Source organism: Vulpes lagopus, chromosome X, assembly GCF_018345385.1.
Source record: "Vulpes lagopus strain Blue_001 chromosome X, ASM1834538v1, whole genome shotgun sequence".
NCBI classification, from domain to species: domain Eukaryota; kingdom Metazoa; phylum Chordata; class Mammalia; order Carnivora; family Canidae; genus Vulpes; species Vulpes lagopus.
The window spans coordinates 19,298,844-19,314,234 of record NC_054848.1 but is presented as its reverse complement, the minus strand read 5'-3'; the positions used below and the strand labels follow the sequence as shown (position 1 = coordinate 19,314,234).

Here is a 15,391-nt window from a genome sequence, read left to right as displayed (position 1 = left end):
TTAGAGAGTGTTTTAATTTGCTAGGGCTGCCATAAGAAATAACCCACACTGGGTGGCTTTAACAACAAAAACTTATTCTGTCACACATGTGGGCCTCAAAGTAAAACATGAAATTGTTGATATTGTTGGTTATATGTGATGTGAAGGAAGATTGTGCAGAAAGGATCTGTCTGGACCTTTGTCCTTGGCTTGTAGACTGCCTTCTACATGTTCAAATAGCATTTTCCATGTATATGTATCTGTTTCCACATTTCCTCTTCTTATAAGGACACTGGTCATATTAATTTAGGGCCACTCTAAAGTCATCATTTTAACTTGATTACCTCTGTAAAACTCTTTTCAAAATAAGAACCCATTTAAGGAATTGGGTGATAGGATTTCAACATATGAGTTTTTGGAAGGGAACAATTTTGAAGGGAACAGTTTAACCCATAACAGAACTTCTGCCAAGTCTCTCACCTGAAAGAGCTTGTCTTCAATATTATGTTCAATGCATACTTTTTTTTTTCAATGCATACTTTTATTATATTTATTTACTTATTTATTTATTTATTTATTTATTTATTTATTTATTTATATGAATACTTTTAGAAATAGGCTAATTTGCTGTGACTGACTGATAGATAGTCCCTGGCCCCTAGGATTTTGTGACCTATCACACTGTTGTGCATCCCCTTTTCTTTCTAAGGGCTCCTCTTGAGTGATTAAATTTGGATACAGTCCAAGACCACTCATCATCATAATTTCTACAAGTGGGAATTGTTGGTCATAGCCTTTTCTTCTGCAAGTGGTGGAAGTGTAGGTCACTCCCAGGTCAGAATTCTATACAAGGACTCTAAGACTTTGTTTCATGTTTAGGTACTGCAACAATGGTTGCTTGGTTTATAGGATGAAGTATATACACTTTGGGTGGCTACCTAAGATGTTTGCTGGTGTATAATTTATTGTTTGTATATAGCCAAGTAGCCACTGGAGGATGGCTTGGATTCTTTTTTAAAATTCTTTAATATTTTATTTAAATTTGCCAACATATAGTATAACACTCAGTGCTCATCTCATATGCCCTCCTTAATGCCCATCAGCCAGTTACTCCATCCCCCCACCCACCTCCCCTTCCGCAACCCTTTGTTTATTTCCCGGAGTTAGGAGTCTCTCATGGTTTGCCTTCCTCTCTAATTTTCCTGCACTCAGTTTCCCTCCTTTCCCTTATGGTCCCTGTCACTATTTCTTATATTCCACATATGAATGAAACCACATGATAATTGTCCTTCTCCTATTGAGTTATTTCACTCAGCATAATAGCCTCTAGTTCCATCCACGTCGATGTAAATGGTAGGTATTCATCCTTTCTGATGGCTGAATAATATTCCATTGTGTGTGTGTGTGTGTGTGTGTGTGTGTGTGTGTGTGTGTATCGATTCATCTGTTGAAGGACATCATGGCTTATTCTACAGTTTGGCTATTGTGGACATTACTGCTATGAATATTGGAGTGCCGGTGTCCCATTGTTTCACTACCTCCGTATCTTTGGAGTAAATACCCAGTAGTTACAAAGCACATGATAAGCTTATTTAGTTTGTATGCACTTATATGTAACATGTAGATCCTGTTTATCCTATCTTATAAGATTATTCAGAAGACATCTACATTGACCAAGAACATTACTTAAAAACATTTTCAACAAGCTGTGCACAGATTTCCACTTGGGCAAATTACCCATGAAGCATATTTGGAGTGAAATTGTTATCAACTGACATTTTTGCAAGATGGAACCAGTGTCAAAACGATGTATCCACTAGCCAGTGCCACACTTTGATCCTTGTATTTATGCTTACCTGAAACCACTAATTGATATACCCCATTTCTGGCTCGTTAGTGGTGTTAGTGGACATCATGAGAATAACAAAGCAGGAACAAGTATTGTGACTAACTTACTTGTTTATTATGGGATGGGTACCAAATGAAAACATGAACAAATTGGGTGTTTACCAAGAAACATCCATTTTGAAGTGGAAGTTGTATATCCAGGGAAGAAATAAACAAGGAATTAATGGTGTCTCAGAGGTACAGGAAATTGTGTCCTGTTACCCTCCAGATTTGGTTGTCTGATATGTATGGAATGTGCCAGCATTTCTTGCAGTTTTATTACACACAGGTTTATGAGGATGCCTGGGTCTGGTTCAGCTAAGTTAAAGGCACATGTCTTCTGGTAGGCTATGGATACTACCCCAATAAAAACTGCATTTGTGCATGGGAAAGAGCATTGTGCTCAATGAGTGGAGAAGTGGACTGTACTTCTTATCCTGGAAGAAACCCCAAGTGCACCTTGTTACATTTGATTTACCCCCTGCACAGAAACTCTCAGGTTGATAGTATGAACTACCTTCTATTAGGTGAATGACTGGGTAATTCCAACTCAGCCTCTGTGGAGACGAACATTATCAGCAAATTGCAAAAGACATACACCTTCTTTATGTGTCTCTTGTGCATACCCATGGATAAGGGTCATTTGTAGGTGAAAATCAGTGAAACCAACAAATTGCTCATACTTGCACTGTTCAGGTTAGGACCATGGTTACCTGGATAGACTATGCATCAAGGCATGGTTGTTCATCTGTAATTTGAAATTTGGTCCCCAAACAAGACCTGTTGACTCCAACATATCAGGCCAAGGAGCCAGGAAATGTGTGCAGAGTGCCAACTGCACAGTTGAATATAGAGGGGATCTCTGGTTTCCAAACTCAAAAGTGCCAGATGTCTACCCTTCCCTCAAGGTTACCACTGGGCATGCACTATAGTGGATCCCTTTTCTGAGTATGACCTTGACAAGCTTGTCACCATAGCAAATAGAAGCAATAGTTAAGGACTCTTTTTTTTTTAAAGATTTTATTTATTTATTCATGAGACACACACAGAGAGAGAGAGAGAGAGAGAGAGAGAGAGAGAGAGAGAGAGGCAGAGACACAGGCAGAGGGAGAAGCAGGCTCCATGCAGGGAGCCCAATGTGGGACTCGATCTCGGGACCCCAGGATCACGCCCTGGGCTAAAGGCAGGCACTAAACTGCTGAGCCACCCAGAGATCCCCAGTTAAGGACTCTTGTCTGGACTATGTCTTCTATTTGGATTCACTGACCACATCAGTGACATAATGGTGCTATAGTCGTAGCCAAACCACTCATCAGTAGGTAGACATTTGGAATATTATGTGTACCATTCATGCCCCATATTTTTGCCTTGCTACAGACACCATTAAAAGATGGTATTGATCCATAAAGAAACTGAATAGGAGGACTGGACAACTGTTGCTTAGCTCCAAGTGGAGCACATGTTTAAGAAAGTCAGTGTGGGCTCTAAATGTGGCAGTTCCCCAGGAGGTTACCTCCCATTAAAGTAGAATGTTTAGTTGTGTCTTTTTGGATTGAGTACAAAGGCCTAGTCTCTCATAAGGGGGAGAAAATAGCTAGCATGTTGACAACTCTTGCTAAACATTTAGTCCTCCATTCAACTAACTTACTTTATATCCCTATGAAAAATGTGGCTATACTGAGCATATTGTTTTGCTGTATGTAATGTCTCCTGGATCTCTTGCCTGATAAGACATGTTGCTGTTCAATGCAGCCTTTCAGGGATGTGTTTGGCCCCTAGCCCTCTCATGCACCAAATCTTTAATTATGGGCACTAAACGTGTATTTCTTTAGCCACTGTACATATTTCAAACACTCCTCTTGGAGTGCTCTATAATCCTACCAAGTGGTAGTGGTCACTGCTGTGGCCTCAGGGTTACCCTCAGAGAGATTTACTAACTACAAGGATACAGAGGTGGTAGTTAAATATGGTGTGAAACATCCTCTTCCTATATAAGAGTGTGAGTTTTGGAGTGACACACCACACCACAGGTCCTAGTCTGAGCTCTGCCACTTCTTGAAACTGTAGCCTTGGGAGAAGCATTTAATTTCCCTGATCCAGGATTTGTTCATTTTTGCACTGTAGATATTGCACTGTAGATATTTTATGACCCTCCCTGTGTGCTGAAGCTGCAGTGAGATAATAAATAAAGCCATAGTATAGCTCCTGATACTTAATACTATAAACTTCTCATTCATTATATCATTCATATGTCAGATTGAGTATAAAACGTATGAGTCCAATGGAAGGAAGTATGAACTCAGGTTCATCAAGTGGAAAGCCACAAAGGGTTGTTCTAGCCTGGGTATTTGGACATTTGAACTTCGAATTATAGCCCTTAGGGAAATACGAATAAATTTAGTAGTTGATGGCTTGCACAGGTAGTGAACATTGTGTAGGGGAAGGAGAGATTTCAAATAGAATTTTCATTTTAATTTACATTTTGGAAAAGCAAGAGAGAATGTCCTTTCTGGGAAGCCTCTCTAGTAGTCCCCACTAACCAGGTGCATGATTTTTTCTTTGATAATATTGAAAAAATGAAGATGATGAAGGCTGGTATTTGGCCTGTGGAGGAGGCCTTATGTAGGTAGTCACTTAATAGGATGTGATTTTCAGGGACTGCAAGGCCATAATCTATTCATATGCTGAGCACATATGCATGTGTCATTATCTCCACTGTGAGCCATCAAGTAGTCCAGAGAGGAGTGTTCTCCTGCAATCTTCATTATGCCTGCCTGACTGTCCAAATCTTTTGGAGCATATTCAGATGGTAATTTGTTCACCTGTCCACAATTGTGTTATTGTTTAGTTTGTCTTCATAAAGGTAAGGAGAAAGGAATTTTTTTCTCTTTATGTATGAAAACTGGCTGGGGTATCTATTCTTTTCATGTCTGGGAGGAGGAGGAGGAAGATGATGATCATGAATTTGAGGTGATAACTTCTAATGTGTTCCTAGTGTGGCCAACATGGCTGGGGGTAGATGTTCTAGGGTGTTTCAAGGTATAAAGATGGAATGTATGTACCACTTAAGGGCAATCTGGGCAAACTGTGTAAGATAATGGAGCATTGTGAAAAGGCAAAGTGCTGCAGGAAGTGGTCATACCGACACCTCAGAATTGGACAAATCTGCGAGTCCTTTCTCATGCCGCCCATTCTTCAGTATAAATGATGGGCCCTCCACTATGTTTTTTTCCCTTTTTTATTGTGGTAAAATACACAAAATAAAATTTACCATCTTAATCATTTTAAGTGTACTATTCAGTACATTAACATTATTATGGTACTAATGCCACCATCCATCTCCAGGACACTTTAATCTTATAACACTGAAACCCATTAAACAAGAACTCCTTATTTCTCCTTCCCCCAAGCGCCTGGAAACTACCATTCTATTTTTTTGTTTCTAAGTAACTCATATAAATGGAATCAGACAATATTTGTCTTTTCGTGACTGGCTTATTACACTTAGTATAATGTGCTCAATACATTCATATTGTAGCATAAGTCAGAGTTTCCTTCCTTGTTAAGGCTGAGTAAATGGGGCAAGATGGCAGAAGAGTAGTGTCCCCAAGTCACCTGTCCCCACCAATTTACCTAGATAACTTTCAAATCATCCTACGAATTCGGCCTGAGATCTAAAGAGAGAACAGCTGGAGCATTACAGAGAGAAGAGTTTGCACTTCTAACAAATACAACTCGTTTTTAGCCACTCTGCACTGAGCAAAATGACTAGAAAGAAGAACTCACCACAAAAGAAGGAATCAGAAACAGTACTCTCTGCCACGGAGTTACAGAATTTGGATTACAATTCGATGTCAGAAAGCCAATTCAGAAGCACAATTATAAAGCTACTGGTGGCTCTGGAAAAAAGCATAAAGGATTCAAGAGACTTCATAACTGCAGAACTTAGATCTAATCAGGCTGAAATTAAAAGTCAATTAAATGAGATGCAATCCAAACTGGAGGTCCTAACGACGAGGGTTAATGAGGTAGAAGAAAGAGTGAGTGACATAGAAGACAAGTTGATGGCAAGGAAGGAAGCTGAGGAAAAAAGAGAAAAACAATTAAAAGACCGTGAGGAAAGGTTAAGGGAAATAAATGACAGCCTCAGAAGGAAAATCTGTTTATTTGGGGTTACAGAGGGAGCCAAAAGGGACAGAGGACCAGAAAACATATTTGAACAAATCATAGCTGGGAATTTCCCTAACTTGGGGAGGGAAACAGGCATTCAGATCCAGGAGATAGAGAGACACCCCCCCCCCTAAAATCAATAAAAACCAGTCAACAACTCAACATTTAATAGTGAAACTTGCAAATTCCAAAGATAAAGAGAAAATCCTTAAAGCAACACAAGATAAGAGATCCCTAACTTATATGGGAAGCAATATTAGATTAACAGCAGACCTCTGCACAGAGACCTGGCAGGCCAGAAAGGGCTGACAGGATATATTCAGGGTCCTAAATGAGAAGAACATGCTGCCCAAGAATATTCTATCCAGCAAGGCTCTCATTCAGAATAGGAGGAGAGATAAAGAGCTTCCAAGATAGGCAGAAACTGAAAGAATATGTGACCACCAAACCAACTGTGCAAGAAATATTAAGGGGGACTCTGTAAAAGAAAGAGGAAGCCCAAAGAAATAAGCCACAAAAACAGGGACTGAATAGGTATTATGATGACACTAAATTCATATCTTTCAATATGTGGAGAAAGGGAAACCCTCTTGCACTGTTGGTTTGCAATGTGAACTGGTGCAGCTCCTCTGGAAAACTGTGTGGAGGTTCCTCAAAGAGTTAAAATAGAACTGCCCTACGACCCAGCAATTGCACTGCTGGGGATTTACCCCAAAGATACAGATTCAGTGAAACGGCAGGACACCTGCACCCCAATGTTTATAGCAGCAATGTCCTTAATAGCCAAACTGTGGAAGGAGCCTTGGTGTCCATCAAAAGACGAGTGGATAAAGAAGATGTGTTCTATATATATAAAATGGAATATTACTCAGCCATTAAAAATGACAAATACCCCCCATTTGCTTCAATGTGGATGGAACTGGAGGGTATTATGCTGAGTGAAGTGAGTCAGTCGGAGAAGGACAAACATTACATGGTCTCATTCATTTGGGGAATATAAAAATAGTGAAAGGGACTAAAGGGGAAGGGAGAGAAAATGAGTGGGAAGTATCAGTGAGGGTGACAGAACATGAGAGACTCCTAACTCTGGGAAATGAACAAGGGGTGATGGAAGGGGAGGTGGGCGGGAGGTTGGGGTGAGTCGGTGACAGGCACTGAGGGGGGCACTTGTCGGGATGAGCACTGGGTGTTATGCTATATGTTGGCAAATTGAACTCCAATAAAAAGTATACAAAAAAAGGCTGAGTAATATTCCAGTGTGTGTGTGTGTGTGTGTGTGTGTGTGTGTGTGTGTGTATAAAACACATTTTGCTTATCCATTCATCTGTCCGTGGACAGTTAGGTTGTTTTTATATTTTTATCTACTATAATAGTGCTGCCATGAACATGGGTGTACAAATATCTCTTTGAGACCCTGCTTTAAGTTATTTTTGGCATATATACTCAGAGGTGGAATTGCTAGGTTATGTGGCAATTCTTTTTTTTTTTAATTTTTTGAAGAAAAGCCATACTGTTTTTCACAGGGACTATACCATTTTATTTTCCCACCAACAGCGCACAAGGGTTCCAGTTTCTCTACATTCCAGCCAACACTTGTTATTTTCTGTTTTTTTTTTTTAATAGAAGGCATATTAATGGGTGTTAGATGGTATTTTGTTATATTTTTGATTTGCATCTCCCTAATGACTAGTGATGTTGAGTATCTTTCATCTTAGTTTTTGGTCATTTGCATATTTTCTTAGGAACAATGCCTGTTCAAGTCCTTTGTCCGTTTTTAATTTTTGTTTTTATAGAGTTTACTCTATAATTTTTTGTTTCAGTTTTTCTTCCTGTTTCTCTGACTTTTCCTTTTTTGACTTGTCTTTCTCTTGCCACCTTCTAAGTTTTAGTATTTTCCAAGGACTTGTCTTTAAACTCCTTTTTGTCTTTGGTCCCTTCTTTGCCAAATCTTACCAGTGTGAAGATGATGTCTCCATTCATATTTTCTCCGTTGAGCTTTAACTTTGCTTCTGGCTCCCTGCTCTAACATTTCTTTTTTTTCCTTGAAGTTTTTATTTAAATTACAGTTAGTTAACGCACAGTGTAATGTTAGTTTCAGGTGTAGAATTTAGTGATTCAACACTTACAACACCCAGTGCTCATTACAACAAGTGCCCTCCTTAATCCCCATCACGTATTTCACCTATTCCCCCACCTACCTCCTCTCCAGTAACCCTTAGTTTGTTCTCTATGGTTAAGAGTCTGTTTCTTGGTTTTTCTGTTTCTCTTCCCCACGTTCATTTGTTTGGTTTCTTAAGTTCCACATATGAGTGAAATCATATGGTATTTGTCTTTCTCTGACTTATTTCATTTAGCATTATACTCTCTAACTCCATGTCATTGCGAATGGCAAGATTTCACTTTTTTTTTTTGATGACTAATATTACATGGTATATATATATAGTCTTATTTATCCTTTCATCAGTTGGTAGATATTTGGGCTCTTTCTATAGTTTGGCTATTGTCCTCTAACATCTCTTAATGATTTCAGTCTTACCTAAAATTCAGAGTGGGAATTTTGATTGGTTTCTAGGCTGGTTGTTGGGCTGCTGTCTCATTAGTTTCCCATCTCTGAGTGTTCCCTTACTTTACATGGTCAGGATTGCTTGCTACCATGTCTAGCCTCTAAGAAAAGGGGTAGTAAGGGTAAGGGACTGAGGTCTGTAGCAGGGACCCTGGCTATTTGCTCAGGTAAAGCTTCCAATTCTCTATAAGAAGGGAAGTTATGAGTATTGATAGGTAACTAGGCTTCTCTTGTACAGGTAGCTTTATTATTCTTCATAGAGGCTTAGTATTTGTTGAATAGGAAGATCCCAATTGAGGAGTGCCATTCTGTGGGGAATGGCAGCAATCATAGCAGTGCCAACCACCAAAAGAATGAGCTCACAGACCTTGGCCCACTGCATCTTCAATGGATTGAGTTACCATGGAGGACTTAACACACAAGGCAATGGTTAAAACAGTGCTTTACTCATGGAAAGAAGAGACACATGAACAGCATCTCTAATGTGTGCCAGTCTACCATGGCCAATGAGTCCCTCCTGATAACTGATGCAGAATGATGATCCAAACACATCCCTCTTGTGCTGCAGGTAAAAACTTCCTTCCTGTTGGTGGAAGTGGAGGGAACAGATAATACTGATAGGGCAGGCCAGATGCCATATAACACACATAATTAAGCAATACAGAGAAGTTCATGGTTTGCCCAGGGCAGGGGAGAATCTTCCAGGGGAAAGGTTTCTTTGTGGGAATAATCTGGGGTCAAGTGATAGCTCAGCATCTAGCCTCTATTTAGGAGAATGTCCTGGGGCCAGGACACTTACTGGATAATCCTGAGGTGGGGGACAGTAGGTCATGGAGAGGTTACTTCTCCAATAGTATTCTAACCAAATTTGGAGTATATTAGAATAGAGAATTATTGGAGCCGCTCCCTCTCTATTAGCTGGAATCCTGTCCTCAAGGACAGACTAGTCTGAAGGATCAATCTTATTACAGGAGTGGCTTCCTTTTTAAAAATTCTTTCTGTTGTCCTTGACTAATAACTTTAAATATCCCAGTTATTTTAGTGGATTTTTAAAGCTTATATTACTTGGATATTGTGAGTTCAGTTCAAAGCTATTTGAAGGTAGTGTTCATTGGCAGAACACCAAAGAGGGTAGGGCTCTGGTCAGGATGGCACCAGGGACATCTCTTGCAATATTTTTGCTGTGTTTCCTGGATATGGGAGGATTGACATGGAGGAAGACCCCCCAAGATGATTTTTGTACTATTGGAATGTAAATAATGGTCATGAAAATGTCTTTGGGAGTCTGTCTTGTCAGTATAAAACTTTGCCTGGCTCTATGATGTGATAGATGCCACATAATATTCTGTAGCCAGACTCAAGTGGACCATGGTGACTGGAAATATAAATCCTGGTACCATAAATATGACTACATGCTCATTTTTTAATACATACACTTCTCTAATGTTCTTGTGGAATGCAAACTTAATGAAGGAAACCTTAGCTAAGAAGAATCTCAGGCAGAATCATACATGCTTTAGGTAGGAGGCTCATCTGTATAATTGTGACCACTGAGAGCATAGGAAGGGATATTGATAAAGCCCTCCTATACTCTGGAATAGCTGTATTATAGCCAAAGCAATGTAATCAGTGCTGTGGGTCATAGTGTTTCCTGTACATTGTCCTCCCATCAGTGACCATATGGCACATTTATAATTTGATTTCTCAGATTTCATATTCCACCAGGACTTCTCTGCCATGTTTTTTTTTAAGATTTATTTTTATTTATTTATGATAGACACAGAGAGAGAGAGGCAGAGACACAGGCAGAGGTAAAAGCAGGCTGTGCGGGACTCGATCCCGGGACTCCAGGATTGCGCCCTGGGCCAAAGGAAGGTGCAAAACCACTGAGCCACCCAGGGATCCCCCCTTCTCTGCCATGTTAAAGAAAAATGTAATTAATATGATCATACATGTTTGACATGCTTTGCATGACATAAGCACACAAGAGAAAAAATCTGGCCATGAAATGATATATGTAGAATAAGAGCAAGCTGGGGATGAGGATATAGTGCCAATTTGCATGAAAACTAAGTCTTCTCAGCGTGAATTTAGATGGAGTATGGTTCACGACTTTTTCCTCTGAATGGTTTATGGATGACTCTCAAAATAATTGTTGTTTTATTTTAAATGAAAAAAAAATGCAATGATGTGTCTTCAGAAGACATTTCCTCTCTTTCTGTCTTGTCCTATATACTTGATCCTTATATTTTAAGAATTTTGGATCAATATCAAGAAACTTTATTTTATAATCACAAATACATGTAACCAAGAAGAATCAGATCAAGGTAATGAAGTAGAATGATTCTGTTAAAGCAAAAAATGTTTCTGTGTAAAACTGAGTAGTTCCACTAGATGGTAGCAAGTGGTTATATTTTATACTTTACAGTGAGTATTCATAAAATGCTCACTTTTCTTTCTTTTTTAAAAAAAGATTTTATGCATTTACTTTTTAAAATAAACTCTACATCCAGTGTGGGGCTAGAACTTACAACCCTGAGATCAAGAGTTGCATGCTCTACTGACTGAGCCAGCCAGGGACCCCAAAATGCTCACTTTTCTAAAATTAGAAAAACAGTTCTGGAAAAGTAAAAATTATATCTGAAATACTGCTTCCTTTGGAGAGGGTAAAACACAACTGAGTTCAAATGTATAAAAGAAAAAATGCAGATAAAACTTCTTTTCCTAATGAAGTAGCCTCTTCAAATGGCCAGAGAACACCAATTCTAGGCCTGCTTTCTGGTGACTTTTGACTTGTATTTGATAAAATTTTGCAGAAAGTTGTGGGTCCTGTGTTGACTATTTCTCCTAATGGTAAGCAGTGTGTATGCTTTAAAATGACCTTTCTCTGCAGTCGGGCAGCAACAGCAGCACAAGTGCAGAACGCATACAGTGACTTAGCAGCAGGAGCAGCAGCGGAGGCACCGGAGCCATCACAGCTCCTGTGCTGGTGCAGCCACCCTCGTTCCCTCTGCTCTTCCTCTCTTTGCTAGCACCATAGCTGATGAGCTGACCGAAGAACAGATGGCTGAATTCAAGGAAACTTTCTCCTTATTTGCCAAAGATGGCGATGGTACCATCACAACAAAGGAACTTGGCGCTGTCATGAGGTCACTGAGTCAGAACCCAACAAGAGCCTAATTGCAGAATATGATCAATGAAGTGGAGGCTGATGGTAATGGCATCATTGACTTCTCAGAATTTTTGACTACACTGGCTAGAAAAATGAAAGATACAGACAGTGAAGAAAATTTGTGAAGCATTCTGCATCTTTGGCAAGGATGAGAAGGGTTACATCAACGTAGCAGAACTATGTCATGTCATGACAAACTTAGGAGAAACACTAACAGATGAAGAAGTAGATGAAATGATCAGAGAAGCAGATATTGATGGAGATGGACAAATCAACTACAGTTGATGACTGCAAAATGAAGACCTAATTTGAACTCCTTTTCCACCCTCCCGAAGAATCATATTGAATCTTTTACTGACCTCTTGCAAAAAAAGTTCATTTTCTCATTCTGTTTCTCTAAAGCAAAACTGAATGTTGAAGTACCTTCTGTCCACACACACAAAATCTGCACATATTGGCTGGTGGTCCTGCATCCTAAAGATAAGCAACATATCAGTTTTACTATATAAACACTTGTACTGCCTTATGATAAGGAAGCAGTTAGTGGACTCCTTGCAGTTCCATTTGCTAATGATTAATACACTATTTGGGCTTGCCAGCTTTTCGTGCATGCAGCTTGACAATTGAGCATACTCAGGCATTTGTATTAAAAATGAAAAATGAAAAAAAAAGAAAAAAAAAGAAAAATGAAAAAACCAAACTTGAAACCTATTCAAATGAGTTCTAGTTCAATTTGTTAGTATGTATTGTCATAGCTGGTTTACTGAAAACAAACATCTAAAATTAGTTTACCTCAGGATGCGGTGCAGAAAGATGGGTGAAGGATAAACTGTCTAGATGTGGCCCCACTTAGCAGGACAGCACTTTTATACTTCTGTTTGTCCTGACCCCTGGTGACAATGACATACATGCTGGTGGCATCCTATATATTTTGGTTTAGTGTTGTCTGTGTTTTACTAGAGTGAAATGGGTGTCAGGCTGTCACCATTCACACAGATTTTTAAAAAGAAACCTTTAACAAGGGAGCATCTTGGACTCTCTGGTTTTAAAACCTTTTGAACCATGACTTGGAGCCAGTAGAGTACACTGTGACTGTGGACTTCAGCAGAGCCATCAACATTGCTGTTGAAGAACTTGTAATTTATGTCCATTCCAAGTTGTAAATTCTGGTCTTTTTTTTCAATAAAAAGACTATTAACTTAAAATGGGTGACGGGCACTGAGGTGGACACTTGACGGGATGAGCACTGGGTGTTTTTCTGTATGTTGGTAAATTGAACACCAATAAAAATTAATTTAAAAAAAATAAAAAAAAAATAAAAAAATAAAATGACTTTTCCCTAGATTCCCATGGTGGGTCATGAAGTTGGTTGTGGTGAAATAAAATTTGAAATTAAGAGAACAGTTGGAGGAGTTAAATTTGATAGTGGAACAATAGTATAAATAAACATTTTAAAATAAGATTTTATCTGCTTTTGACCTATCTTCTATACACTTTTCATTAGTTTTGCCAAATAGAATTTCATATAGGTAGTCTGTTAGTGGTTCATGGTTTGACTAAGGATAACCTAATTAAAAATAGACATTTCACAAGAGGGATAGGATTGAAGCAAACAAATGAGTGGTATCACTCATGTACGTACCACAGTTTGTTTAATGAGTCACCCATAGAGAGGCATTTGGGCTGTTTCCAGGTTTTGGCTTTTACAAAGAAAGCTGCTAAGAAAATTCACATATATGCTTTTGCACAAATATAATTTTCATTCCTCTGGGATAAATAAATACACAGGTTTGCAATCACTGAGTCATTTGGTAGTTAAATGTTTAGTTTTTAAATAATCCATCTAATTTTTCTGTAGTGGCTGTACTGTTCTACATTTCCACCAGCAACATATGGGTGATCGAGTTTTTCATCATGTTTGTCAGCATTTGGTGCTGTCATTATTTTATATTTTAGCCATTCTCATAGGTATGAAGTGATACTTTATTGTAGGTTTAATTTGCATTTCCCTAATGGATAATAATATTGAACATATTTTCGTGTGCTTATTTATCATCTCTATATCCTCTTTATTGAAATATCTGTTCATACTTTTTGTCTGTTTTCTAATTGAATTGTTTTTTTTTTTCACTGTTGAGTTTTTAGTGCTCTTTGTGTATTATACATACTGGTCCTTTGTCAAACATGGGGCTTTGAAATATTTCGTCTGTCTGTGGCTTGGTCTTCTTAACAGGATTTTTACAGAGGAAAAGTTTTAAGTTTTGATGAGGCCCATTTTACCAGATAAACTCTTTTACTAGATTTCTTATCTGAGATTCGGTTTGTGAAGGAACACATAATAAGACAATTATTAGAGATCCATTGTAATATATTATAATTTATAATGTCCATGTCTCATTCTGGACTAAACACTTGAATAAAAAGCACAATTTATTTATATTCCTGTGAGTAATAAAACTACCTGTGCACATCCTTTATTCCTATTTTCTACTTCAATTAGATTGAAACATTTTCGAGGATATAAGATTATGTTTATTCACCCTGAATCCTCTTTGAAGTTGAGTATACAGAACCACTGTTCAACAAATGTATTTTAATATTCCATCAATGCATCATGGCAGGGTGTAAAGATGTAGAGTTTGTTATATTGAGTTAAAATTTTGGCTTTACCCCTTGCCCACAGTGAAAAATTGGGTGAGTCATTTCACTTCTTTAGCTTCAATTTCCTTACCTAACATTTTGGGTAATAACCAAAATGGGCTTGTCATGGGGTTCAAAAGAGATCACATATGTAAGGCACCCAGTAAGGTGCTTGACACTTAGTAGATTGTGAATTAAATGGTAAGTATTGCAGTTATCAGGATTTCAGCTCTGTAAATCCTGAAGCAGGCGTTATAAGGGCCAGTTTAAAGGCTTGAGTGTATCAATAGATACCATGTGATGTGAACTGAACTGTATGAAAAGTCCTGATTATTTTAAACCAAACATTCAAGAGAAAGCATAATTTTATTATCCAGTACAAAATTTTACGGTTTGGTGGTTATATCAAGGCCATTTAAAAGAAAGAGTTTATGCAGTTTCAAGTTGAGAAATCTTTGAACCTGAATAAAACAGCAAATGTTTATAAAAATTTATTAATGCATGGAAGAAAAATTATCCAGTAATTATAACACATTAAAATATTTATGTTTTATTGAATCTTGCATTTCTTCATAAGCATAATATAATAATCAAGCTGAGTTAAATGTCTCTGCTTAAATGTAAGGTAAATTTAATTGAGTGGTGAATATAAAATTAACATAGAAAATTACAGAGCAAAACACAAATATTTTATGTCAGTTAATGACTTAGCATTAGCTAAGAGATTTCATTTTACCTATGTTTCAATTAACAATATAGCTATATTTGCAGTTCAGAAATTGCTTCTCTTATGTTGTTATAGTTAGCAATTTATATCAACACAAGTTTCAGTTACATATTCTTGTAATCATTTTAATTTTCAAGAGTTGCAGAATTTGATTTCATTCGTCTTTAGCAAATGCTTCTTGAATCTTATGATTACATTAAGCTATGATTAACAAGACTGCCCCCCCTCCAGATTATTTGTATGCATATGACAA

General features: G+C 38.0%; 1 pseudogene; it reads left to right on the top strand.

Annotated features, from left to right (window-relative positions):
• The first annotated feature begins 9,126 nt into the window (after positions 1-9,126).
• LOC121482439 lies at positions 9,127-12,056 on the top strand (annotated as a pseudogene).
• The last annotated feature ends 3,335 nt before the right edge of the window (positions 12,057-15,391 follow it).